The sequence below is a fragment of the Balaenoptera borealis genome (assembly GCF_965194805.1).
Source record: "Balaenoptera borealis genome assembly, chromosome: 16".
NCBI classification, from domain to species: Eukaryota; Metazoa; Chordata; class Mammalia; order Artiodactyla; family Balaenopteridae; genus Balaenoptera; species Balaenoptera borealis.
The window spans coordinates 58,820,600-58,845,541 of NC_138872.1; the positions used below are offsets into that span (position 1 = coordinate 58,820,600).

General features: G+C 51.5%; 1 protein-coding gene and 1 long non-coding RNA gene across 7 annotated transcripts in view; both read right to left on the minus strand.

Annotated features, from left to right (window-relative positions):
* EMP2 (epithelial membrane protein 2) overlaps positions 1-4,710 on the minus strand; it is a 39,242-nt gene extending 34,532 nt beyond the window's left edge. For 2 of the 3 annotated variants that reach the window (XM_082360102.1, XM_082360104.1), the window contains exon 1: positions 4,575-4,710. The gene's annotated coding sequence lies outside the window, so the exon portion shown is untranslated. Of the gene's footprint in view, positions 1-2,968; positions 3,185-4,574 lie in introns of all 3 variants that reach the window. The other variant, XM_082360103.1, reaches the window with a different exon arrangement.
* An 894-nt stretch (positions 4,711-5,604) lies between these two features.
* On the minus strand, positions 5,605-11,173 carry LOC309613202. Of its 4 annotated transcripts, none has more exons than XR_014235581.1 (3): positions 10,248-11,173; positions 9,039-9,980; positions 5,605-8,226 (listed from the first exon to the last, which is right to left on the minus strand). It is a non-coding gene; the product is annotated as an uncharacterized lncRNA (long non-coding RNA). The 4 variants fall into 4 exon arrangements; XR_014235582.1 differs by lacking the exon at positions 10,248-11,173 and having other exon boundaries at positions 9,039-9,236; positions 9,846-10,245; XR_014235583.1 differs by lacking the exon at positions 10,248-11,173 and having other exon boundaries at positions 9,039-9,236; positions 9,323-10,245.
* Positions 11,174-24,942: the final 13,769 nt, after the last annotated feature.

The window sequence follows — 24,942 nt, forward strand, 5'->3', positions numbered from 1 at the left end:
TCATTAGAATAAGATGAATGAGACTTTGGGTCATATTTATTCACTGCAAAATTTTTAAACTAATTTCATTTTAAGGAAAGAGAGCCCTCCAGAGAAGTTTGTGATCAGAAGCACCAGAAAGAGAAATCTTCAAAGAGAGTTCTCTATCAGGCAAACTTACTTGGTCTTAGGCTACAAGCAGTTTTCACTGAGGGACTTAACTTGTCCCTCTCTGCATCCTGCAGGGTGATAGATGTTTCACATCCAAATTTCTCAGAACAATCTTGACGCCAAATATCACACCGGCGACCGCTCCCTCAGCTCTAGACCCAGGAGTGCTAGGAAGCTTCTAGAAGCTGATGTCATCCAACCTGTCCGAGGAGGGCAGGAAGCTGGGCAATCTCTTCACCCTCAGTTCCCTTTTGGATCAACAGAAACCCAGCCTCCCCAGGAAAGTGAGAGCCCTAGAAATTCAACTATTCAGGTCAACAACTCCTTGTTAAACCCTTGAGATACCATGTGAACAAACCAAGTGTCTTCAGACGGGAAGACGGTCCTCCTCCAGCCTCCGTCTTCCTACTCACCCCCACCCCCAGGATGGACGACATCCCCAGAGCCCGACAGCTGTGGCCGGGAGCGACCCAATGCCAGTGGGAAGTGACCCACTGCCTGAGCATGGCTCCTAGCCCACTTTTCTCTGATCAGCATCCCAGATGGATGACACATGCCATAAGGGTCCCTGACCCTGGGGACCTGGCCTGGAAACCCACTGACCACTCCCAGCCATCGAGCTCCTCAGCAGTGAGTCCCCAGACCCAGATCTCGTCCAGGTACTGCCGCCAACTTGCTGAGCGACCTCGGGTGAGTCACTCCACCTCTCTGAGCATCCTTAGCTGGCAAACTGGGACTTTCTAAGGCCCTTAGGTCCCTGAAAGTCTTAGTCCACGGCTTCCCTGAATGCAGAGCGCTCTCACCCCTCCCACCCTCTGCCCAAGGCTTCGCTGCCTGGAAGAGTCCCAGTGACCGGAGCAGAGCAGAGCTAGTGCTGCCGTGGGTGTTGGGTTACCAGGCCGGCACTCTCCCCGGGTAGCAGCTCTGCCTCGGATATTTTTAGACTCCCCCCTCGGCCTGTCCCTAACAAGAGCCAGATACATCTGACAACTCGCCCCATGGGTCAGTCCTGCCAAAACTGCACTTTTGGGTCACTCCTGCAGGGAGCCAGACTCCATCGCTCCTGGGGTGAGAAAGGGAGCCTCCTCTTCCCACCGCCCCTACCCCTACCCCCATCCTTCCCTGGACGAGATGAAGCCAACATCCAAGGGTCGGGCCCCAGTTCTGTCTAAGGTGCCAGCTGCCCTCGCTCCCTGTTCCAGCTGCTGCTGCCAATCGCCTACGCCCAGTAAGACGTCCCCGGAGCCCATCCTCCTGCACTGGAGTCCTGTCGCCGACCTTTAACTGCCTCTTCTGGAAGGACTCTGCTCCGCAGTCCCAACGCCTGGGACCTCACCGCACCTTTGGGGGATGACTGCCACCACCCCGTGGCTGGAGAGCCCACCCTCATCCCGCCTTAGCCCCCGAAGCCCATGTCAGAGGCCTCACTTGTCCACAGAGCTGGGCAGCGGCCGCATGTTGCGACACACACACACACACACAGCTATCTGCACCTCCCCAGGACAGTGGCTGCACTCCTGCCTTCCAGACAAATCCCGCCAAGCAGCCAGCAATCTACCGCCACCCCATCTGGCCTGGGAAGGCATTCATGTATTTTTGTCTCGACAGACTTCCCTTCCTGGTCATGTCTGGCAGAGTTTACTATGACAAAGAGGCGGCCTCAGCTGTGCCCCCGTCAACCAGGAAGGCCGCAGAGGGCAGGAGAGTCAGCACGGGCCTGGAATGAGAAATCAGCCTGTTGAGCCTCCCCGTGAATCACCTGTTGCTGGAAAATGGAGAGTCCGTGCGCACACGCTCGTGGTTTCAGCTCCTGCCCTGCAGATATTATGCACAGGGCAGAGAAAGGAAATCTAGGTGAAACACTCACTTCCATTCCAGTAACAAAGGGCCTTAGACATTACTTGTGTGTGCAGGGGAGTGGCGGGGAGGGCTGCATGGTTGTGCCCTGTATTTACAATCAGCGGCCACAGACCCCTCAGCCCCTCAAGAGCTGTGCCCTAAACTGGGGCCGGGAAGCCAGAAGAGGGCTCGGCCCCTCCCCTCTGGGTGGGGCAGTGCAGTGTCAGCCCCACCCGCTGGCCCTGCCCTCACCACCCCCCACCGTGGGACACCTCTGCGGCTTCCAACACGAACACCTGTCCCCAGATTTCAGGTGAATCTCAGTTTCCCCACTGGAGGGACAGAGGCGGCTACAGGCTATGCGGCCCACGCCCGGCCTCCCCTCCCCCATTCCCGGCGGGGCTGGAGGCAGCTGATCCTAAAACCCTCAGTGGGAAAACAGGTTCCCCACGCCCCTCCCTCTGCTGTGGCCTTGGTATCTGCCAAGGCCCCCGTGGGTGTCTGGGCCCTGATTTCCCCAGGAGGGTCTCCCCCTGACTCTCCAAAACCCACCAGGGCATCTCCGGGTGGAAAAAAGGGGAGGGCTTGCGGGGAAGCAGACGGAGGTTCAGAGCCTGGCTCTTGGCACTTAACTCGCTCAGGGACCTTGAGAAACTGACCTAAGGTCTCTGACCTGGCTCTCCCCACCTGCAGCCCAGGAGTGGGGATGGGCCGGCGCAGGGGGAGGCTTCCAGGAGCCCTGGAGGGCACGGGGCAGCGCGCTCCATCAGAGGCTGACGGAGAGTCAGCACGGGCCTGGGAAGAGAAATTGGCCAGTTGAGCCTCCCCGTGAATCACCTGTTGCTGGAAAATGGAGAGTCTGTGCGCACACGCTTGTGGTTTCAGCTCCTGCCCTGCAGATATCATGCGCAGGGCAGAGAAAGGAAATCTAGGTGAAACACTCACTTCCATTCCAGAAACAAAGGGCCTTAGACATTACCTTTGTGTGCAGGGGAGTGGCGGGGAGGGCTGGATGGTTGTGCCCTGTATTTACAATCAGCGGCCACAGACCCCTGTGGCACCTCCAGCAGCTGCGGCAGCTCTGTCAGAGGCTCCATCAGCTTCTCTTCCCTTCCTTGTCCCTTCCAGGCTCCTGGGGAAACCCGGCTCGTGTCCCTTCCTCATCCGCCGTCCACTTCCTTACTGAGGCCAAATTCTGGGGAGAGGTGGCCAGCAACCGTGAGCGGATTCTGGAATTTCTAACTGAATCACACTGAAGCACAGAGGAGGCTGCAGACTCTCTGTTTAATTGTGGTAAAATATACATCACAGGATACTGATCATTTTAACCACTTTTAAGTGTAGAATCCAGTGGCATTAAATACACTTACAGTGTCGTGGAACCATCACCACTCCCTATACCCAAAATGTTTCCATCCTCCCCAGCCCTGTACCCATTAGCAATAACTCCCCATCCCTCTCTGCCAGCCCCGGGTACCTCTGCTCCACTTTCTGTCCCTCTGAATTTGCCTATTCGAAGTGCTTCCTGTCAGTGAAATCATACAATATCGGGGCTACCGGCTTCTTAAGACCCTCTCCAAGCCCGTTACCTTACACCTCACTCTGCCTGGCACTTTTTAGACTGGCCTCTGCATTTCAGACACAACTCAGTTAAAAGATCGCCCCACCTCACCCCACATACACATCTTTGCAGCTCGGGATGGGGCACTGCCCCTTTTCCCAAACCTGAAACGGGGCTGTCATTCTTGTTCCAAAGCAAGAGGTGGGTCCTGTGGTCTGGAGGGAGGGCTTTGCTCTCTGTGGTCTCCCTCAGGCACAGGTGCCCCCAACTAACCCCCATTTACGAGCTTCCCATGTCAGTCCCAAATTAGGGCCTCCCCGGGGTATATTTAGGACGCTGGATTTGGGGAGAGTGTAGAGTCCTCCTGTATACGAGCTCTAGGCTCCCCCTTCTCCGGACCCATGGATGGGGCCCTCGTAGCCCCCCAAGCCCAACCGGAGTGGAGCGGGGACAGGCGTCATGCAAGCAGTGCCTCCAGCTCCTCCACTCGTCCAACCTAAGGCAGTTGCTCCCTGCCGCTGGGGGGCGCAACGGAGCCGCGGCCGGGGCCGAGAGGGACCCCAATGACCCAGCCAGGGCGCAGCGGGTCCCGCGCGCTCCGTGAGGCGGGGGACCGTGCGCCGAGGCGCCGGAGGCCTTCACACGACGAGAGGGGGGCTACCCGGGACTCCGAGAACCCTGGGAGTGGAGCTAGCGGGGGCGAGGGGAGTCGCCCTGACTCCTCCCCAAACTTTTCCCGCCCGCCTCGACGCAAAAGGCGAAGGAAGCAGTCCGGGGGTGGGGAGGTGGAATTCGGGGTCCCGAGCGAGGTCGGCGCAGGCGGGAAGTCCGCGCCCTCGCAATCTGGCAGAGGAACAGTGGATTTTCGGCAGGGAGGGGCCTCGGCCCCTCCCTGTCCCCCACCAATTGCAGGGACCTCTCTGGGTCCGGTACGTGCAGGGGCTGGCGACCCCGCTGCCCCGTCGCCCGCAGCCCGGAGCCCCCCGCTACCTGCGCGCGCCTCCCGGGCGAGACCCCGACTCACCGGACGCTGGCGGCTGGACAGACAGTCGGGCTGGGGCGCGAGGCGAGGCCGCCGGACTGTTTTGAAGCTCTGGACTGGGACTGCGCGCCCTCCCTCCTCCCTCTCCGTGGCGCCGAGCCGCCTCCCCACGTCCCCCCTCCTTCCCCGACCCCGCCTCCCGGGTCGTGATGTCAGGAGACCGGAGAGCAGAGTGGGAGGGGCCGCGGGAAGCGGGTGGGGGACACTGGGGAGAAAGGCCGGAGCCTGGGGAGCGCCCCCAGCCCCAGCCCGCCTCCCTGCGCTACTTTGGCCAAGTTTAGGGCAGAGCTGGTAGCGCAGTTCGGGGGAAAGAGGGAGAAATCCGAGCTTCCTCGCAGCTGGAAGGCTCTCCGCACTGCGCTCGCCCTTACGGGTTTCCAGCTCCCCCTCCTCTCCTGCCCTTCTTCTCCCCCGTTCTTCTCTTCCCTTCCGATAAGGGTTAAGGACGAGTGTTCTGGAATCCGACTGCCTACTTTAGAACCCCTTCCCTGGCACTTTTCTTAACTTAGTGATCTCCTTACTTTTGCCTGCCTCAGTATCCCCTTCTGGAAGTGGAAGTCACAATAGGACCTCTTTCCTTGGGTTGTTGTAAGACCTGAAAGTGTCATACCTGCGCAGTGCCTGGTACATAGTAAGTGCTCAGTTAATCTTAGCTACGGTTATTTTTATTTTCCGACATAGAGTCCCTGGCCTTGGTGACAGGGCAACCAGGGACGCAGTCTTAGGACTCCTCCAGAGTCTGCCTCGCACAAACCACCACCCATATCTTCTGACCCCGCAGCCCTGGAATTTACTGTCCCTGGCAATGACATCAAAAGACAAGGAACTGTCTTTCTCTCCGGCCTCAGTTTCCCCATCTGGGAACTGAGAGGGCTGATCTGCCCTGGAGGTTCTTATGGGATGGGGCAAAAGGCCAGAGGGGCCTGAGCCCCATCTGTGGGGCTGTGGAGTAGGGAGGGAGGATTTACTGTATTGAAACACTGAAGCAATTCCAAAACAGGACCACAGCATGTTACAGTATATTTTAAGCTTTTAACTGAACACATTAATGTTATTTGCACACACCCCGAAATGTAAGGCAATGGACTTGTGCCACTAACAAAAGAATTAGAAACCCTTTTAAGAAATGCTAACTTATTGTGCAGTAGCTGGTCTGGCTGGGACGCCATGCTTAAACTTTCTGATGCGTCTCTTTTCAATCCTGTTGGGGGAGTCTGCAAGGGGAGAGCCTCCTTGGGTCTAAATTAGAAATCCTTAGGCGATTTGAGGCCCCTTCCAAAGGGCCACCCCACACCCCGTCTTGAGGTTCCCCAGCTGGCCTAGTGTCTGACCTGCCACATCTCTTTTAATTTTGAAATTCTATGGCTAATCAAGACTTTCATCTCCCAAGCAAGAGATTCTTTGTAGGGCTGGAGAGGGGGTAGGAAGGTGTTCATTTGAACTGAGGTCCCACATAAAAGGGGAGGAGAGTGGGGTCTGGCTGCTGCCGAGGAGGGCCATGCAGGGCCCACCCACCAGCAGGGACAGTGACGCCTGCCTGTCCCATGGCCACCTGGAGGACAGAGAAAACCCAGAAGGCTCTCCCAGAACGGACAGTCCAGGTAGAGGCTGGAGCAGGTAGATTTCTGCCGTTTGCTGAGCCCTCACTCTGTGCCAGTTAGTTTACAACTACTGTCATCAATATAACACAACAGTCCATGAAGGAACTAAGTTTCAGAGAAGCTTCCTAAGTAACTCGCCCAAAGGCCCTATTCAAGGGATGGAGTGTGGATTTGAAGTCAGACTGACTGTAGCAAACCCTGCTCTCCTCCTCCCACTATATCCCTATTTACAAAATGCTCACCAGGGTCAAGCCATAATTTCTACCATACCCACTAGCCACCTGAACTAGTATTCACTTAATATTTTTCTTTAAATCAACTCTATTTATTTAACTATATTCATTTTTAAAAAGGAAGCCCTATATCATCACGGTAAACAGGAAACCAATTCCAACCACCAAAAATAGAAGACAAACTTACAAATATAAACACTACCCAGAGAAAACAGTGTGAGTACATTCTAACCAGATACTGTTGCTTGAAAGAGTCCATGAACCTGAGGTTTAGGATCTATTAAAAAGGGAGAGCAGCCAGTGTAAGATGGGTGTTAGACTCATGCTAGCACAGAAGGAGACTTTCTCCTTCTTCTAATCAGAACTATTGCAAGATCATTAGAAAAGGGAATTACTTTCTCACTCCATGATTCAAGGCTGGGCAATGCCTCCTCCTCCAAAAATCACCTCCCATTTGCCTTCTGGTGGGGCATGCCCCACACGAGGAAGAACCTGGCCAGACACCAAGATGCCTCTCTAGGACCCAGAGAAAGGAATGATTGATTGCATCTCTCATTTGTTTCCAAACCTTCTCCGGAGCCCCACCTACCTGTGCAATTCACCTGCTACTTGCACCTCTTAGTTTTTGCTCTTCAAATATACACCTGTCTCTCCAGGAAGATTGGAGGCAGAAACCTGCCTTATACCCACTGTATCCCCACTCCTGGTGTTTCAGTAATAAGTTTGAATCCTCAACATGGTGTGGGGGAAAAGTAAGAGTGTGTTCAACTGAGTTCTGGGTCCCAATTCTTCACCCCGCTATATAGTAGTATATATCCACACCGCAACTATAATCTCCTGGCTAGGAGAGCATACTTACCCCCTTGGCCTTGAGTTAAGCCATGTGACTGGTTTTGGCCAATGAGATATTAGCAGACTTGACCCATGCAAAGGCTGGGAATGTGCTTGAGCGGTAGGGCTTGCCCTCTCGTGCTTTTGCCACTTGTATAAGCAGAATAAACCTCCACTAGTCCATTGGCCCCAGAAAAATGAGACATGGGAGCAGAGCTTCCCTACATGACCCACGGAACTTCCATATGGGGCTCAGACTGCTCCAGCCAAGCTGCAGACACATGAGTAAGAAATGATGTCTATTCTTGCACGTCACTGAGGCATCACGGTTGTCTGTTTCACACCTGTAGCTGGTCGATAAAAGGATCATCTCATATGGGGAGAGAGAACTGTAAGGAAGGCATCTGAAGGCATGGGAGGCCATGGAGAAGGCTGGGGCGTTCGTTCAGGGTTGGAAAGAGAAGTTGGTTGAGAACTCAGTGATCTCTTGTGTGTCCTTTCCGGCTTGAACGTTTTAAGGTTCTGCCAGTTTCTTATAACCTATTCCTGTTGACTCTTTTCTGTTCTCAGAAGGAATGACTTGGGATGTCCATGCCTGGGGGCAAATCTGATCCCCAACCTCAAGGCAGCCCAGTAGAACTTGGAGTTGTAGAAGAAGAGCTGATGGAGAAGAATATGTGGGCTCTGGTCAAAAAGGATGGAGATCTAAAAGAAAATGTGACCTAAATTCATAGAGCGATGATGGGAGTGGATCAAATATGAATGTGATTCAACCAGCGAAAACTGCTTTTGGTTGGTGGGTCAGTTTCACAGATGACAAGGGTTTTACTAACTTCCATTTAATAACCATTTCCTTTGAAAACAAACTGGTAGATAAGATGGCCCCGTGGGATCTGCCACCTGGTGTTCACAGTCTTGTGTACGCTCCTCCTCCCTTGAGAGTGGGTGGGACGTAATGACTTTTCATGACTAGAATAAAATGAAAAAATGATGGGATGTCACTTCCATGGTTAGGCTATAAAAACTATGACTTCTGTGTCACCAGCACATTCTGTGGCCCTCTAGGCTTGCATGCTTTCATGAAGTACACTACCATGTTAGAGAGACCCACATGGCAAAGGACCAAGGGAATTTCTGGCCAACAGCTGGCCAGGTACAGAGATCTTCAGTCCAACAGCCCCCAAGGACCAGAATGCTGCCAACAACCATGTGATCTTGGAAGCAGATCCTTCCCCAGTTGATCCTTCCCCAGCTGTGGCCGACACCTTGATGGCCACACCCTCTGAAGCAGAGGGCCCAGTTAAGCCATGCCCAGCTTCCTGACTCACAAAATCTGTGTCAAATGTGTGTTGCTTTAAGCTGCTAAATTTGAGGGGGGTGGGGTTGGGTTCTATTGTAGACTTTGTATCAGTCAGGATAGGCTAGGTTATGGCATGATAACAAATGATCCCACGATCTTTGTGGCTTGCAACACAAGTATTGATATATCTTGCTCACAATATATGTCCATTATGGGTTGATTTTGACCATGTGTCCATATCATCTTTACTTCAGGAGGCAGGCTAGTGGAGCAGCCTCTATATGGACCATTGCTGGTCTCAGGGAATTAGGAAGATAAGATGATGAACCACTCACTGGCTATTAAAAGCTTCTGCATGCTCACATTTCATTGGCAAAGCAAGTCATGAAGCCAAGCAGCAAAAAAATCTCCCACTAGCCATGTTATCTTGGCAAGTCACTTCACCTCTCAGGGGCCAACACTATCTTTGCATTTTGCTTACCGTGCTAAGTGCTTCTGGGTGTAGGAATATAGCAAGCACATCTAAAGGCCTGGCAAGCAACATCTCCTCTTGGCTACTCTTCCAGATATGGAGCAGGATCCTCCAAACCAAAGGCCCTGCCATCAGCACTTCTAGACGGGGCTTAGCTGGTTTCCCATCTTGCCATCGAGAGACATCTGGGAAAGCCCTTAGTGCCTGCTGTATGGAGAGTCAAGAAATCTGAATTCCCAGAGTGGGAGCTGAGAAGTATGCTCTCTTGAGACCATTTCCTCCCTGTCGCCCACCTCCACAGATGGGGTCGGAGGGCAGGATGGAGACAATGGTTTCCAGCAGAGAAACGAGCCCTCGTGTCCTCCCACTTAATGCTTGGAGCCCTAGGTCTCACCGCTTCTCTCTGTCACAAAATTTCCTGCCAGTGCAAGAAGAATTCACAGCACAAATATTGTCCATTTGACTTATGACTGATCACCAAAGACAACAGCCACAGAATTTCCAAACCTCTGGAGATTCCAGCCATGCCCATGCTGTTTGGGGCTTTCACTTCTTTTTTTCCTCCCCCCTACCTCCCCCCACCCAGGTATGAACACAAGTGTACTGTGAGCAGAGCCTGAGGGGTGAGTCTGGGTTTTTCCCATTATAGAAATGTTTGGCATCGAGACCCAACACATCTGGCTGCTTGACTGCAGTTCTCAGTTTGCATCAGGAGTTTTGGCACCATAGGGACAGAGCTTCAGAGCACTCCCAGATTTGAATCTCCCTGAAATACAGTCAGAAAGAGTAACAGGAAGCGGGGAAGTTTGCTCCTACCACCAATGTCATTACCACCCAAACATCTGGCTCCCAGGATGGCCCATGGGATGTTCTTGGCAAGTCACAGAAGAAAGTCCCCAGGTGTCTCCCAGCACGCAAGGTGGATAGAGGCCAGTTCTCTTGGCCCATCTTCTGAAAAGATGGAGTCCAGTTTGGCACCGAGGAGGAGAAGGAGAAGAAAAAATTCCTGTTGTTAATAGTGTCCCAGGGTGTGCTCTTGTTTTCCTGGGATCTTAAGTACAATCATAAATATTATTCCTCCAGTCTATGAGAGCATCCTTTGTACTTTTCTAAATATTTTAAATTTTTCAAAGAAAGATCCTTTCCTTCCTTCCTTTCTGCCAAACAATTGCTCAGGGAAATAATAATTTTCCAATCATTCACTTAAAGTATACTTACTGGGACTCTTCTGGGTGACAGGCACTGGGGAAACAGCAGTGAACAAACTCGTGAAAAAACCTTTGCTCTCTGGAACTTACCAGCCACCACTGGTCAGTTCTACTCATTATCCTGCTTGATACTGATACAGGTTTTGTTTTGCTTTGCTTTCTAAGATTCCTGGATATGTTTGTGTATGTGGGTTGTCTCTTAGGCGATAAAACCAGGGAAACAACCCTCTAAGCTGAGTAAACTCTCAGTCCAGCCAGGCAGCCCCAGCCTCAGGACTCAGGCCAGACTCACAAACCCTTAGAATCTTTGGGTATAGGGAAATACGGATGTCTTCTATTTCCAATGGAAGACACACACACACACACACACACACACACACACACACACACACACACACAGACACACTACACTCATGGCCTCGCAGTTTAAAATTCAAAGAGTGACGGGGCAGGAGGAGACCCAGAAATTCCTGTCTGTTCTGTGCTTCTGGGCAAGAAGGTATTTAAACCATTCTGGGCATTTCTTGATCTTAAAGTCCTTATAATACCTGAACAGTCTGGAACTCCCTCCTTATATGGGATTAGAATCCTTTTGGACACAGCCCATTTCTGTTTGCTCCCCTGCACGACAGCCCCTGAGAGGTGGTAGCCCTGGATAAGGCAGCCTCAGCCTCCAGCGACCAGCACAGAGGAGGTGCTCAGAGGCAGGCCTTTTCTCCCGTCATGTTATTTACAATCTGTAATTATATTTGTTAATTTTTTATGTGTGTGCTTTCTCACTCATTGTCTTCACTCCCCAGTAGAACACAAGGTCCCCAAGAGCAGAGGCTGCCTCTGTCTCGCCGGGACTTTTTCATCCACGTCTGAGCCATAACAGGTGATCAGTCAGGGTTTCTGTCAGTCTTTAGGGTGCCTTTATCAAAATTAGAAAAACATACCCCTTCCGAACTCGTTATTCAGAAAAAAAAGCATCCTTTTAGTGCATACAGCTTGGTATAAAGATGGCACCTTCCTGCAAAGGAAAGAAAATGCCCCTTCCTCCAAGCAGACACAACCCCAAGCCAGGCGTATGGCTGGATGTCACCCCTTACCTCTGAGCTAGGAATTCTTGTGCCCAAACTATGTGACAAGAGACAGGAGCACAGGAATCAATAAATATTTGATGAATGAATTAACAAATGAAATTCAAGTCTTTGAGGATATGTGGTGTTTTTAAGACATGTCTGCAAATTCTTTGATACTCAGCCCACTGAGAGCTTGCGCTCATCAACTGGTGTCCAGTCGACCAGCAGGAAACGGTGGAAGTGATGCTATGTCACTTTCAAGGGTAGGTCATCAATAGCCAAGCAGGATCAGCCTCATTCTCTGGAGCCAGGTGCTGGGAATGCAAAGGTGAGCAGCGTCCTCGTGGGGTTTACAGCCTGGTGGGGTGGGTTATCATGTGGATGGCCATATAATTTATCATCCAAAGTAAGACATTCTTAAGAGTGAAAGGGGTGCTATTAATAGTTGCAGTGGGAAAATAATCATAAATAGGAACTGTCCCAGGGAAACTGGGGTGCACAAGCACCCTAACAATAGTGAATTAATGAATTAAGTAATCATTCAGCCAAATGTGACAAGTGTGCTATGAAGGACAAGGAAGCCGGTGCTCTTTGAGCCTGCAGTTACGGGATTTGACCCAGGCAGAGACATCAGGGAGGGCTTCCCTGAGGAGCTGGTGCTGAAGGATAGCTAAGAGTTGGCTTGGCAAAAGGGGAGGGAGGAAGCAGCATGTTCAAAGGCCCTGTGGGTGGGAACGTGGTGGGTAGGAAGGTCTGAAAGAAGCCAGTGTGACTGGGAAGGGAAGCGTGAGGACGAAGTTGGGGAAGGCAGTTGGGCTAAGTTAGGTTTGGGACTTCATTCCAAGAGTGATGGAGCACAGTTGAAGTTTTAAGGCCGTAGTGACATGGTCTGATAGACTGTCATGTGGGAAGGTTGGGAAGGGTGAGCGTGGGCTCAGGCAGAGAAATTAGGAGGTGAGAAATAATAGTAACTTGGAATTCAAGATTCTACTCACACTTTAGAATGATGCTGGGTCTGGGAGAAGAATAACCCAAAGGAGACTCAGAAGTCCCTTCAGGGAGAGGTGTAAAGGAAATAACCTTATACAGAGGTCTGAGGGCTCTGGGGCTCACTTGTAATGGACACCTTTCTTGACCCATTGTGAAGGGCTTGATTTGGTCCATTGGTGTGTCCGAGGGGGCCAATGTTTCCTAAAGAGCTGGGGATGTTTCCTAAAGATACAGGGACCAGTTGGCTCAATTCATGTATTAAGGAAGGGTCATTGGGCAGCTTCTGTGTGAGCTGTGCTTTGATGGTGGATTCATTGACAAGAAGAGCATCAAAGGGGCAGTGTGGTTCCCTAGGACACCCAGTAACATTTGAAGCCTCAAGTATTTACTTTACTATCTGACTCCCAAAGGGATTTAAGGCAGCTGACCATCGAAGACATGCACACAATAGAGCTGACACAAAAGGAAATAAAAACTACACAGACTGACAAGGAAGCAAATATATGAGCCCAGAGATTTTGAAAGGTGACAGCACATATGAATCACCTGGGAGAACCCATGAGCCATGCAAATTCCTGGGCTGCCCCTTCTAGAAGTGCTGGAACAGTAGGTCTGGGGTGGAACCCAAGAATCTGCATGTTTTTTCAAGTATTTAATTTATTTTTATTTTTTAAATTTTTTAATTAATTTTTATTGGAGTATAGTTGCTTTACAATGTTGTGTTAGTTTCTGCTGTGCAGCAAAGTGAATCAATTATACAGATACATATATCCTCTCTTTTTTAGATTTCCTTCCCATTTAGACCACCACAGAACATTGAATGGAGTTCCCTGTGCTGTACAGTAGGTTATCATTAGTTACCTGTTTTATACACAGCAGTGTATATATGTCAATCCCAATCTCCCAACACATCCTACCCCCCCTTCCCCCCTTGGTAACCATAAGTTCTCTACATGTGTGACTCTATTTCTGCTTTGCAAATAAGTTCACCTGTACCATTTTTCTAGGAATCTGCATATTTAACAAGCTCTTTCCCCAGCCCCCAACTGCCAAGTGTTTCTGATGCCGGTGGTGTGCGGACCACGTTTTGAGAAACACTGCATTAGTCCTTTAACCAAACGTGATTATAGTCATTGAACACTTAATTTAACATTGGATTTCCTGACACCCTAGGCACGTGTGAGTTGACATCCTTTTTTTTTGTTTGTTTGTTTGTTTTTTTAAATTAATTAATTAATTTATTTTTGGTTGTGTTGGGTCTTCGTTTCTGTGTGAGGGCTTTCTCTAGTTGTGGCAAACGGGGGCCACTCTTCATCGCGGTGTGCGGGCCTCTCACTCTCGCGGTCTCTTGTTGCGGAGCACAGGCTCCAGATGCGCAGGCTCAGTAGTTGTGGCTCACGGGCCTAGTTGCTCCGCGGCATGTGGGATCTTCCCAGACCAGGGCTCGAACCCTTGTCCCCTGCATTAGCAGGCAGATTCTCACCCACTGTGCCACCAGGGAAGCCCCTGACATCCTTTTGAGAAAGGTTTTCTTGGCTGCTGGAGGGCCATCTTATCTTCCCACAGAGGTGGGCCCCAGGAGAGCATCATTTGAACCACCGTGTCCTGCAGTTGCATCTGTCTGCTGCTAGAGAGCATTTTGTGAGAGTGCTTGGGTGGGTGGGGGACAGATATTGTCACCGAGACAATGTGGAGCACCCACCACTGGAATACCTAGGCCAGGGGTGTTATACTGCTGGGATATACATGGTGAACTTGGCTTTGAGAATGTTGACAAGCTGGTGAGGAAAGGTTTAAGTTTTCCAGCCCTGGAACAGCCTAGCTCCTTGCTGGGAGTGATCCTGGGCAGGCAGAGTGGGACCATCCTTGTCTAGCTCCCCCAGGTCTAGACAAACTGGGTCATGTAGGCTGCAACACCTCTGCAAGCCCAGTGTGCTATGCTCAGCTAAGCTTCTGCAGCACCATTAGTTCTGTGTTTCTTGCAATTTCTCCTACTTCTTTATTAATCCTTTCTTGGGTTTCAGTAGCCCCTTCCAGCTTCTCAAATGTTTGAGACCTCTCCTTGGGTACTGAGCAATGAGGAAGGGGACAGTGGATGGTGGGCTGGTTGGCTGATTAGGACAGACTTTCTCTAGGTCATTGCTACTTAGGGCTGGTCCACAGACCAGCATTCTCAGCATCCTTACATCTTCTGTGAAAAATGCAGACTCTTAGCTCCCCCCTACCCAGACTTATTGAATCAGAATCTGCATTTTAACAAAATCCCCAGGTGAATCACATGCATGTTAAAGTTCAGAAGCACTGGTCTCCTTGTTTCTTCAACAACTATTTATCGAGGGCCTCCCAAGCACCAGGATCTATGCAGTGCTGGGAGATGAATGAAATACAGATGAATGAAAATGACGTGGTCCCCAACCCAGTGGAGGGTACAATTTGGTGGAGGAGGTATGAGATAAATAAGTAAAGAAACAAACAAACATGTAATTACAAGTTGTGGCAATGGCTATTAAGGAAGTGAAAAAATATCAGTGATCACGGTATAAAAATGTTGTAAGACAGTCTGAAAACAGACTGGGGGAGGGAGTTGTAGCAGACAGAATAGTCACAGGGCTCAACAGAGGAAGGCCTCTCTGAAGAGGTATCTTTTGAGCTTGGAAGGTAAATGATCCTTGAGGAAGGAGCTGGAAGATTTTAGAATGCCCAAGTCTTGTCCAGAATCACATGGTGAATTGGAGACTAGAATGTCAGAGCTCAGGTTGTAAGATTCCTGGAGAAGAAGAAGGCATTGACCATTCATCAGTTGGTTCACCCCCTCCCCACGCAGCTATAGGGGCCTCCCCAACTCACCCCAATTCCGCATCACACTGCAGAGCCTAAGCCAAGTCTCCCGGGCTTACTCTTTGCTCCAGGATCATGAAAGTCTACCAGACACTGGTCCGATGGCTTAGAAACAGTTATCCCAGGACCTCCTTCATGGCAGATCCCAGATTTGGAGGCCAGAAAAGTGGCAAATGAGCCTTTGGCTAAAGATTAAGTAGGGAGATATTTTGGTTTTTCCTGAAATGGGCTCTAAACATTCCTGCTGTCGGGAAAACTAACCACCTCTCCAACCCCTGGCTTCCTAGGCATGGCGGGGACCACAGCGTCTGTTGAAGTCCTCCCCTGAGCCCAGCTCCTGAGTCACCCTCCCTCCCTGCCAGCAACGTCAGCATCGCCTGGGAGCTTGTTAGAAATGCAGCATCTTAGGCCCAGCCCAGACCTACTGAATCAGAATCTGCATTTTAACAGGATCCCCAGAAGGTGCACATGAACATTAAACTGAGAAGCCTGGCCCTACACCGTGAGGTCACAGAGGGGTCTGTCCGCATGTTGGGCTCCCAGAAGACGACTTAACGGTGGTCAAGTCCACGCAGAGCAGTAGAGCTAATTGCTGGCCTGGAGAATCTGAAGATGCTCAGCTATCCTGCAAAGGCCTGGGAGAGCTGACCGTGGGCAACTAGGGCCTATGGGTTGTCAGGGACCCAGGCTGGTCCTAACTGGTCCAGTTTATACTCCCCGAAGTGAGGGACATACACCCTGGCAGTCCTGGAGATGGTTTCAGCGGATACATGGGCATGTAATTAGTAACACTAAATCATGGATTAAGAATGCTCTTCTCGGGCTTCCCTGGCGGCGCAGTGGTTGAGAATCCGCCTGCCAATACAGGGGATACGGGTTCGAGCCCTGGTCTGGGAAGATCCCACATGCCGCAAAGCAACTGGGCCCGTGAGCCACAACTACTGAGCCTGCGCGCCTGGAGCCTGTGCTCCACAACAAGAGAGGCCGCGATAGTGAGAGGCCCGCGCACCGCGATGAAGAGTGGCCCCCGCTCGCCGCAACTAGAGAAAGCCCTGGCACAGAAACGAAGATCCAACACAGCCAAAAGTAAATAAATAAATAAATTAATTAATTAAAAAAAAAAAAAAAAAAAAAAGAATGCTCTTCTCTTTCCAAGTCCCATTCAGTCTCTCTGATGATCACAAGGAGAGAGGCTCATGTGGGTGCTAGGATGCCTTCAGCACCTCTGGATGGAGCTTGGTGATTGATAGGCATTCCAGGCTCTGCACCTCTGCGTTAGTCTGCTCAGGCTGCCATAACAAAGGAACACAGATGGGCAGCTTACACAACAGAAATTGACTGTCTCACAATTCTGGAAGCTGGAAGGTCCAAGATCAAGGTGTCGGCAGTGTTAGTCTCTTGTGAGGCTTTTCTCCTTGGCTTTTAGATGGACATCTTCTCCCTGTGTCCTCATACCATCTTCCCTCTGTATGTGTGTCCTAATCTTCTCTTCTTCTAAGAAAACTGAAAGACCTCATTTTTATTTTAATTACCTCTCTTAAGACCCCAACTCCAAATAGTCACATTCTGAGGTACTGGGGGTTAAGACTTCAACCTAACCTATATGAATTTGGGGAGAATACAATTTAGCTACTTGTGGAATTTTCACAAATTTCTCAACCTCTCTGTACCTCAGTTTGCCTATAAAAGAGGATGATGGTACCCACGCTATAGAGAGAGTTGAACAAATTAGTGCACATGAAATGCTTAGAACAATAGTTGGCACCAAGTAGGTCCCACAAGGAAAGATTCAACAATTACCTGTTGCATGAATGTGTCAGGGAAGAGGAAATTTTGCTCTATCCTTCTACATTCTTTTTGCTGGTCTAAGAATTAAACTGACATGAGACAGATTAACAGGAAAAAAATCAAACAAATGTTTAATAACATGTATACATGGGAGAGACCCAGAAAAACCATGTTACTCCCCAAAATGGCCAAAGCCCTCACTTGAAATACTGTTTTCAGCTAAAGACAAAAGAAGATGTTTAAGGTGGGGAGAGTCAGTGCTGGGAGGTGACCAGGAAAAGCACAGCAGACAAGAGTACGGTTGCTATGCAAATTCAAGTCATTGCTTTCTCCACTGATAAGAGTTTCTAGAGATTTGGTCATCCTCCTCTTCGAGATGCAGAGAGGGAGACACCCTTACAAACGAAAATTCCCCTTACAAATATAAACGTTTCTTGCAAAAGGGTAACACTTACTTTCCAGAGTTTCCCCCATGTTTGCGTTTTCACAGAAAATAACCAGCTTAAAATAATTAATATGCCAAAGAGACATATTTTATGGGGGCAAATTCTGCTACCCTACAGATGACAGTAATAGCCCTTGGCCCAGCACCTCCCTGGCTCCTGGAAGGATGCCAAGGAATCTTGAGGCTTCTTGAGTTGAGAGCCCCAAACCGAGAGTCAGTGCTGACGTGGTGCTGGAGAGACTGGGAGACGAGCTGTCTCCCTAGAGTTTACTGGCTGGCACCCTCACCGGCCCACACCCTACCCTCGCCCAACCAGTCAGACCACACGGCCCACATGCCAGCCGATGCGTTAGGACGGGCACAGGGCAGGACCCAGCCTGTCCGCCTCCTGTCCTCCCATCCTCCCGCCTCCCAGGTGCCTCAAGTCCAGGTGTTCAAAGGTTCCTCGGGCCACATGGGGATTCCCTGCCCTCGGGTGACTCTGCTTGTAATTGTGGGAAGTGACCTCAAAGCCCAAGGATCGAGGTGGAGAAATTCTGCTCCCACAGGGAAGGGAGAACAAGTTGAGTGAGTTCTGATGTGGCCACCTCTTCTCCTACTGTGCCCCAGTTTTCCCCTTTGAAAATAGGACAAAGAATTTCCTCACTGTCTCTCTCCTTGAAGTATTATTCCCTGTGAGGATTCCCTGGGGTTAGACTTAATCCAGTGTCCCATTCATTCATTTAAATGTTATTTACTGAGCACCAACCAAGTGCCTGGGGCTCTGCCAGGGGGGAGGCAGTGGGAGGTGAGACACTCAGAGAAGGACTCTCGTGGGGCTTATGTCAAGTGAGGGGAGGCAGAGAGAAATAAGCCAACAAGTAAATCAGCAAAATAACCTGAGCTATGATGATGTGCGTCATGAAGAAAACACAACAGGAGGTTGTGGTAGACACGGACCAGCTGTGTGGGTCAGGCTTCAGCCAGGTGTTCTTGGAAGGCCTCTCTGAGGACACTTCTGATGGAGGCTGAAATGACGAAAAGAAGCCAATCGTGCAGAGGAAGGTCTGGAGCTGAATGTTCCAAGCAGAGGGAACAGCAAGTGCAAATGTCCTGGGGTGAGAAGGAGTTTGCCTTGTCTGGGGAACAGAAAAGTGATGGTGTCGCAGGAATGTGGCAAGTGTTGCGGAAGTGGTAGGAAATGAGGTCAGACGGACAGGCAGGGGTTTCCGAGGAATATGAGTGTGGCAGGGGCTCCCCAGCCACGGAGGATGTGCACGCTTTGGGCAGAGTCTGGAATGGGCATCGCCTTCCTCCTTCCCTCCTGCTTCCCTGAGCTGGGACTCCCCAGGTTGGAGACGGGATTTGATTGGCTTCAGTTGGGTCACATGCCCACCCCATGGCCAGGAGAAGCCCGTGCACCTTGTTGGACAGCCCCCTCCCCCGGGCCAGGGCGTGGTTCCCAAAAGAGAATGGGTGCTGCTAGCAGAGGAAGGGGGCCTGGACACCGCGCAGGCAAAAACTGCAGGTGTGCGCTGCACTCCACCTCCCAGGTTCTGACCTAGATCCTCATGCTTGTCCCTGCCTCCTGCGCCCCACTCACTGTCATCTCCCCCGCCTGTCCCATCCTCTTTGCACTTTGGAAATGGGGAAACTACGTCTGGGGTGGCAGGAAGCAGTGGGGCTTCTGATTTACCCCACTATAGGATTCTTCTGCTTCTTTTAGGGAATCCCTCATTCCCCTGCCCCCTGCCCTCTGCAGCCGGATTACACCCACGTGGGGGTGGCCACATGTAGCGAAATGGATTTTCTCTGTCTTGTGCAACCCATCTAAGCAATTTGCATCACACCTCATGTTACCCCATAGATGGTAAGGCATAGAGAGCTGGTTATGTGCCTGGGTTTGACCAGCTGTGTGACCTTGGGCACGTCACTTAACATCTCTGTGCCTTCATTTTCTCATCTGTAAAATGTGAATAACACTTCTACTACCTACCTCATAGAGTTGTTGAAAGATAAGTGAGTTCATATACTTAAAGCATGTAGAACAATCCTTGGCGTGTATTCCATTTGGGATGGTGATGTATTCATTTCTAAACCACTATGTGCTTTGAAACTCTTTGTCTATTTCTTTCATTCATTCATTCAGCCAACACTTACTGAGCATTTGCCAGGCCCAGGAACTCACAGCAAACAGACCAGACAAGGTCCCTGTCCTTGAGGAACTTACTTTCTGGGGGCAGAGATAGACCATGAAGAAAAAAACCAACTCAATAAAGAAGACACTTTTAATAGTGATATATGTTGGGGAGAAATAAAACAGAGTGACAGAGACAGTGATGGGAGGGCTGTTTTAGGCAGGGTGATCGGGGAAGGTCTCTGTGAAGGGTAACAGGTAGAAGAGAAGACCGACCAGCCACGGGAATAAAGAGTAAGTGCAAAGGCCCCGGGGAGGAAAACGCTGAGTGTGTCTGAGTAAAGGAGCGGCTGTTGAGACCGGAATGAGCTGGGAGGGGGTGGGGGGGGGCGGGATCAGAGAGGCAGGGACCACACTGATCAGCTCTCACAGGACACGGTAGGAGTTTGAATTTGCTCTTCGGGTCGACAGGAAACCCATGAAAAGTTTCAGCAGGAGAGTGATTGATCCCACCCATGTTTTCCAAAGATCTTCTAGCCCCTGCGAGGAAGGTAAATTGCAGGGGCCAGGTTGGAAGGGGAGAGACCAGTTGTGAGGCTTTTGTTGAGGGACCCATCCTCAGGTCCCTGCAGAGCATTTAGACAGGTACCTGGGCAGCTGCCGTCGAAGAGCACGGCTCACCGGCCAGCAGGCTTGTCCTTATTTACAAGGCTGCGTTATTCCAAGACTGAAAGAGAACTCCCTACATCCCGGGTGCCCTGAGCAGACAGCTAGACCTACAGCAGCCCCGCCTGGAACTCTGGTCCTGAATCAGCCCAGGGCCAGTCAGCCCTGCAAGGGCCGCATCCTCTGGTCCTTCCCACCTCCGGGGAGTGCCCAGGGCAGAAATCCGGCCCTGCCCACCCTGGACATGCCCTGATGACCTCTGCGAAGGGGAAGCTGTTTGTTTAGAAGGAAATGGTGCAGAATGAGGCAGTGGCCACCCTGAAAATAGGGTTGGGGCCTGCTTCCAGGGCTGAGCTGAGAGCACAAGGGCTGAGATTCTAGTGGCAGAGGAATCGGGAGGCCTTCCCGGGGCGGGGGAGGTCTGATTCGGTCAGGCACCTGCTCCACCTTGCCCCATGGAGCCCCCAGGAGTTTTCATTATTACCATTTTTGGAGCAACTGTGCTCAGCAACCAGGGACATGATGGCTTTTTAACCCTCAATCCTGTGAAGGGGGCTCAGGAGGAAATCACGATCCCAAGGAGGGGTCTTCGGGGCTGACCCAGAATGCAGGTTTCCCCTCCCTGTCCCTCATTCCACCTTCATTCTGGCATTTTCTCACCTCCATCCCATCCAGTGTAAAGGGGGAGAAGACAGGATGTTGGAAATTACAATCGCGTGCCTGCACTTGGCAACCCCTGGGGAGATTTTAAAAGACGCAGCTACCAGGACCCCACCTCCAACCAATTCAGTTAGGCTCTGGGTTGGGGCCTGGGCACTGGGGATCCTAACGTGTCACCAGGGTTGAGAACCTCCACTTTAGAAAGTTTCCAATTCTGTGCTTCTCAGCACTGGCTGAGTCCTGACCCTCACAGCCAGGCTTCCCCCAAAGCACCAGGAACACCGGAAACTCCAAGAAGAGAGTGAGGATGAGGTTGGAGGTCTGTTGCCCAAGAGGCCAGGCAGACAGAACAGCCAGGGAGATGGTGCGACAGGTGGGCAGGGAGCACGGCCCTGCTGGCCCATCCCCGGTTCAGCGCATCTCAGAACTCACGTGGGCACGCGCTCAGGAATGCCATGATCTGCAGGTAGGAGGGGATGGCGTGGGGTTTGGGACAGATCAATACCATTCCATAGAACCCCCCCAAGGCCTTGGAGAGATCTGGGGACCCTGGAAATGTAACCCCCTTCGGGCAGAACGTCGCCTCCTCTTGCACTTCGAAGGTGGGAGCAGGTAGAGGGGATGCTCGCTTGCCCTGCCTGCACCCCTCCTGACAGAGGCGGCTGGGCCCCTCCAGCCTGTGAGCAAGCAGAGAGCCCAGGCTGACCTTGAACTTGGGCAGGGCAAAGCCCTCAGCACTCAGCTCCTCCCTTCTGTCCTTCTCTCTTTCCTTGAGGGTTTCTAGGATGACTCCTTGTGCCTGGTTAAGCTGTCTACAATCCCACCACCCCATTTAACATACTGCACCGCCCCCAAGCCCACCCCATCCACTCCCTATCACATCGTCCTGTTTTATTTCCACCTGAAATTGCCTGGTTTATCTACTGGTTTGTTCACTGTCAGTGCCACCAACACCTCCTGCAGCTGTGAGAGCTGGGGCTTTATCAATCTGGTGCCTGATGCAGCTCCTGGGGCAAAGCTGTGGGACTGAATGATGGCGTTACAGGGAGAGCCCCCATGAGGCTCCAGAGGGAGGGGAAGGGACTACTGGTAAGGAGGAGACCCCATAGCTAACTGCCTTCCGGGACATCCCCTCTGTATCCTGCCCCAGGCCCCCAGAGCGCAGCCTGGCTCCCCCAGACTTTAGCCGAGCCCTGCCCACTGCCTGCCCCCTGGGGGAAGCTCTGATGGCCCCGATACTCTCAGGGATCTGAGCTCAGAGAGACAAAGGGAAGGAGCGTGACGCTCATGGTCCTGCTGGCGCCCAGGGAGGCTTTCTACTGCTCTGCAGTTCCCGGAACTGGGTGCTTGTCAAATTCGTGGCGAGGGATCAGTTTGATGGCTTATTTTGGATTGCAGATTCATCCTGGGCCAATACTTTCATAACATGAGACAATAATCATCACGTGCCTGCAGGTTGCAGCTGTGTCTGGAAAGGTCTCTAAACCCTCACTCCCCGTGTCGGGCTCAGCTTTTCAAGGGAAGTGGGAACACGTTTCGGACCACACTCTGAGCTGCGTGGCTCTGGACGCACTGAGGACGGGATGCGTGGGTGGCTGTTGGCTGTTCTAAGGCTCCGGAGACCCACCAGGGACTCGGTGTTAGGGTGATGGGGGGCCAGCCAGGTGAGACCCTGGCATACACAGTCTGTGTCCCCGACAGAAGAGAGCTGGGGTGGGAACCAGGAGAAAACCGCAGCAGCAAGGAGGGCAGGGGTGGGGAGGACTCCCCCAGGCCAGGATCTATCTCCTGGGCCCTCCCACAGTTCAGGGGAACTTTCTGCAGGGGGAGAGAAGAGTTTTGCCCAGCTCTGCGCTCGTCATCACCACACCACCTTGGTCTGGGGTCCTTACACTTCTCTCGAGGTATTCGTTTTTTACCTTCTAGCTCAGATTCAAGCCCGAGAGGAATGCACAGTAACGATAGGGCCGAGGGACAGCTGGCTCCGGTCCGCAGGCGGCAGGCTCTGCTGCCAGGGTGGGGTGGCAGGAGATGCAGTCCCGGCCCAGCCTCCGAGGAGATGGCAGCTCCGACGGCCCCACCCTGCCCCTCTCCGAGCTCTCCAGAAGCCGGAGAGGCAGAGGAGAGGCCAGATCGAAACTCTCCCCACTCCTTCGAGCGCAGGCTGACCCTGAGCCCGTGGGCCGGCTGCCGCAGTTTCTGGGCAGGGAGCTCAGGAATGCCGCCCCCCCAGGTCTTGCACACAGTAGGCACTTGGAGTATTTGCGAAGGCCACTGCAGCTGGGCCTGGATGGAACCCTGCCCGGTTCCTGTCACCTCCCTGCTCTCAGCCCCTGGTGACAGATTGTTACGATTCCTCCAGGTTTGGAATGTCTCTGTTTACCATCAATGTCAACCTGGCTCGGAGAGCATCCAGCTCGGAGAGGCCTGTTGGCTCTAGGGAAGGGGGAGGGGGGCGGGGACGGGGCGGGGGACACGGGGCTGAGTGATGGGAGCAGGCCACACATGGAGCCCCAGGTCCCCTTCACAGTCCCCTGTGTTGGAGACCCCAACACAGGCATGTGGCCATTCTGGGCCCTGGAATCAAGTAACCTGATGGGTGTCAGGCAGCGGGAGTTCCATGCGTCCTCAGAGCTCTCTACCTAGACTCCCAGCCCCTCTCTCATTGCCCTTTTCAGCAGGATATGAGGAACGATGGGTCCTCCTCCAAGGAGCAGCCCTCTCCTCTGTGCCTTTGATCACACAGGTCTCTGCACCGGACATGACCTCTTCCACGGCCCATCTTCCCCTGTCCAAACCCTCCCTGTCCATATGAGAGCTCAGCCCTATAGTTAAACAGCTTGGATGTGAATCGGACCGCTACAATTTCTTAGCTGTGTTACCTTGGGGGGAGTCACTCAACTTCTCTGTGCCTCTGTTTTCTCATCTGTAAAGTGGAGGATTGGGGGCATTTTTCACATTTGTGGCTGCCCGTCATCTTCCAATTACCTTGTCTTTGGAGAAGTACACATGGTATGAGCCACACTCGTTAATGTAGGAATAGAACTCAGTTTTGCAAACAAACCAAAAAAAAAACCCCGAAAAACTCAGTTTTGCAGCCCCTTGTATCTAGGACCCAAACCCTGGATTATAAACCAGATGCAGCCATGTAAGATTTCCATGTGAATAGGGGTGTTCAACGGGGGCACTGTCTGCTTTTGATGCTCATGGTGGCAATGGCAACTGGATCTTTGGAGATGCGATGGCAGGGCTCGTGTGTCTGCAGGAGTTCTGGTGTCAGGGCAGTTGCGTGTTTGTTAAAGTACACCTCCCTCCATAGCATGTGTTATCTGTACCCATCTACCGTACAAACCCGGTTTTGTTTCCCACCCTGAATATAGAGAACAACCTAATATATTTTTTTTGTCAACACTTTATTGATTTAACCATACAGATTCTGTACATTTTATTGAAGTATAGCTGATTTACAATGTGTTAGTTTCAGGTGTACAGCACAGTGATTCAGTTATACATATATAGACATATCTATTCTTTTTCAAATTCTTTTTCCTTACAGGTTATTACAAAATATTGAGTATAGTTCCCTGTGCTATACAGTAGGTCCTTGTTGTTTATCTACCTAATATTTTTTTAAGAAAAAGATTTTCTAGTTAAGTTAGCCAGAGTAGATTCTGTTTTATGCAACCAAGACCTTTAATAAGTTCATGGGGTAATATTAACAGCTACCTCACAGGGTTGCTGTGAGGATTAAATACCCCTGCAGCCTTGGTGGGAATTCCAGAGGAAGCCAGCCCAGCAACTTGAGTGTCTTCCTTGTATCTGGGGTGTCCAGCTCCATGGTTTGGGGACAGTGTGCTATGCCTGTGTCCCCAAGCACACCTTCCTCACAGACGAGCTGGTTTCCCCAGCCCGAGCCTTTCTTCTCCCTTCAGAAACCCAAGAAACACACCAGGTCCCAGGGTCATTCTGAGCTACACTCACCTCCCAGAGATAAAACCTGGATGTCTGACCCACATGCCCCAGGGTCCCACTCTGAGTCCAGCATTGAAATATGACAGGTCTACCACAGGGATACTGGGACTCCTGCAGCCGGGAGCAACCCCTGTCCCCGTGGGGAGTTTGATGGAAGTTGGGCGGC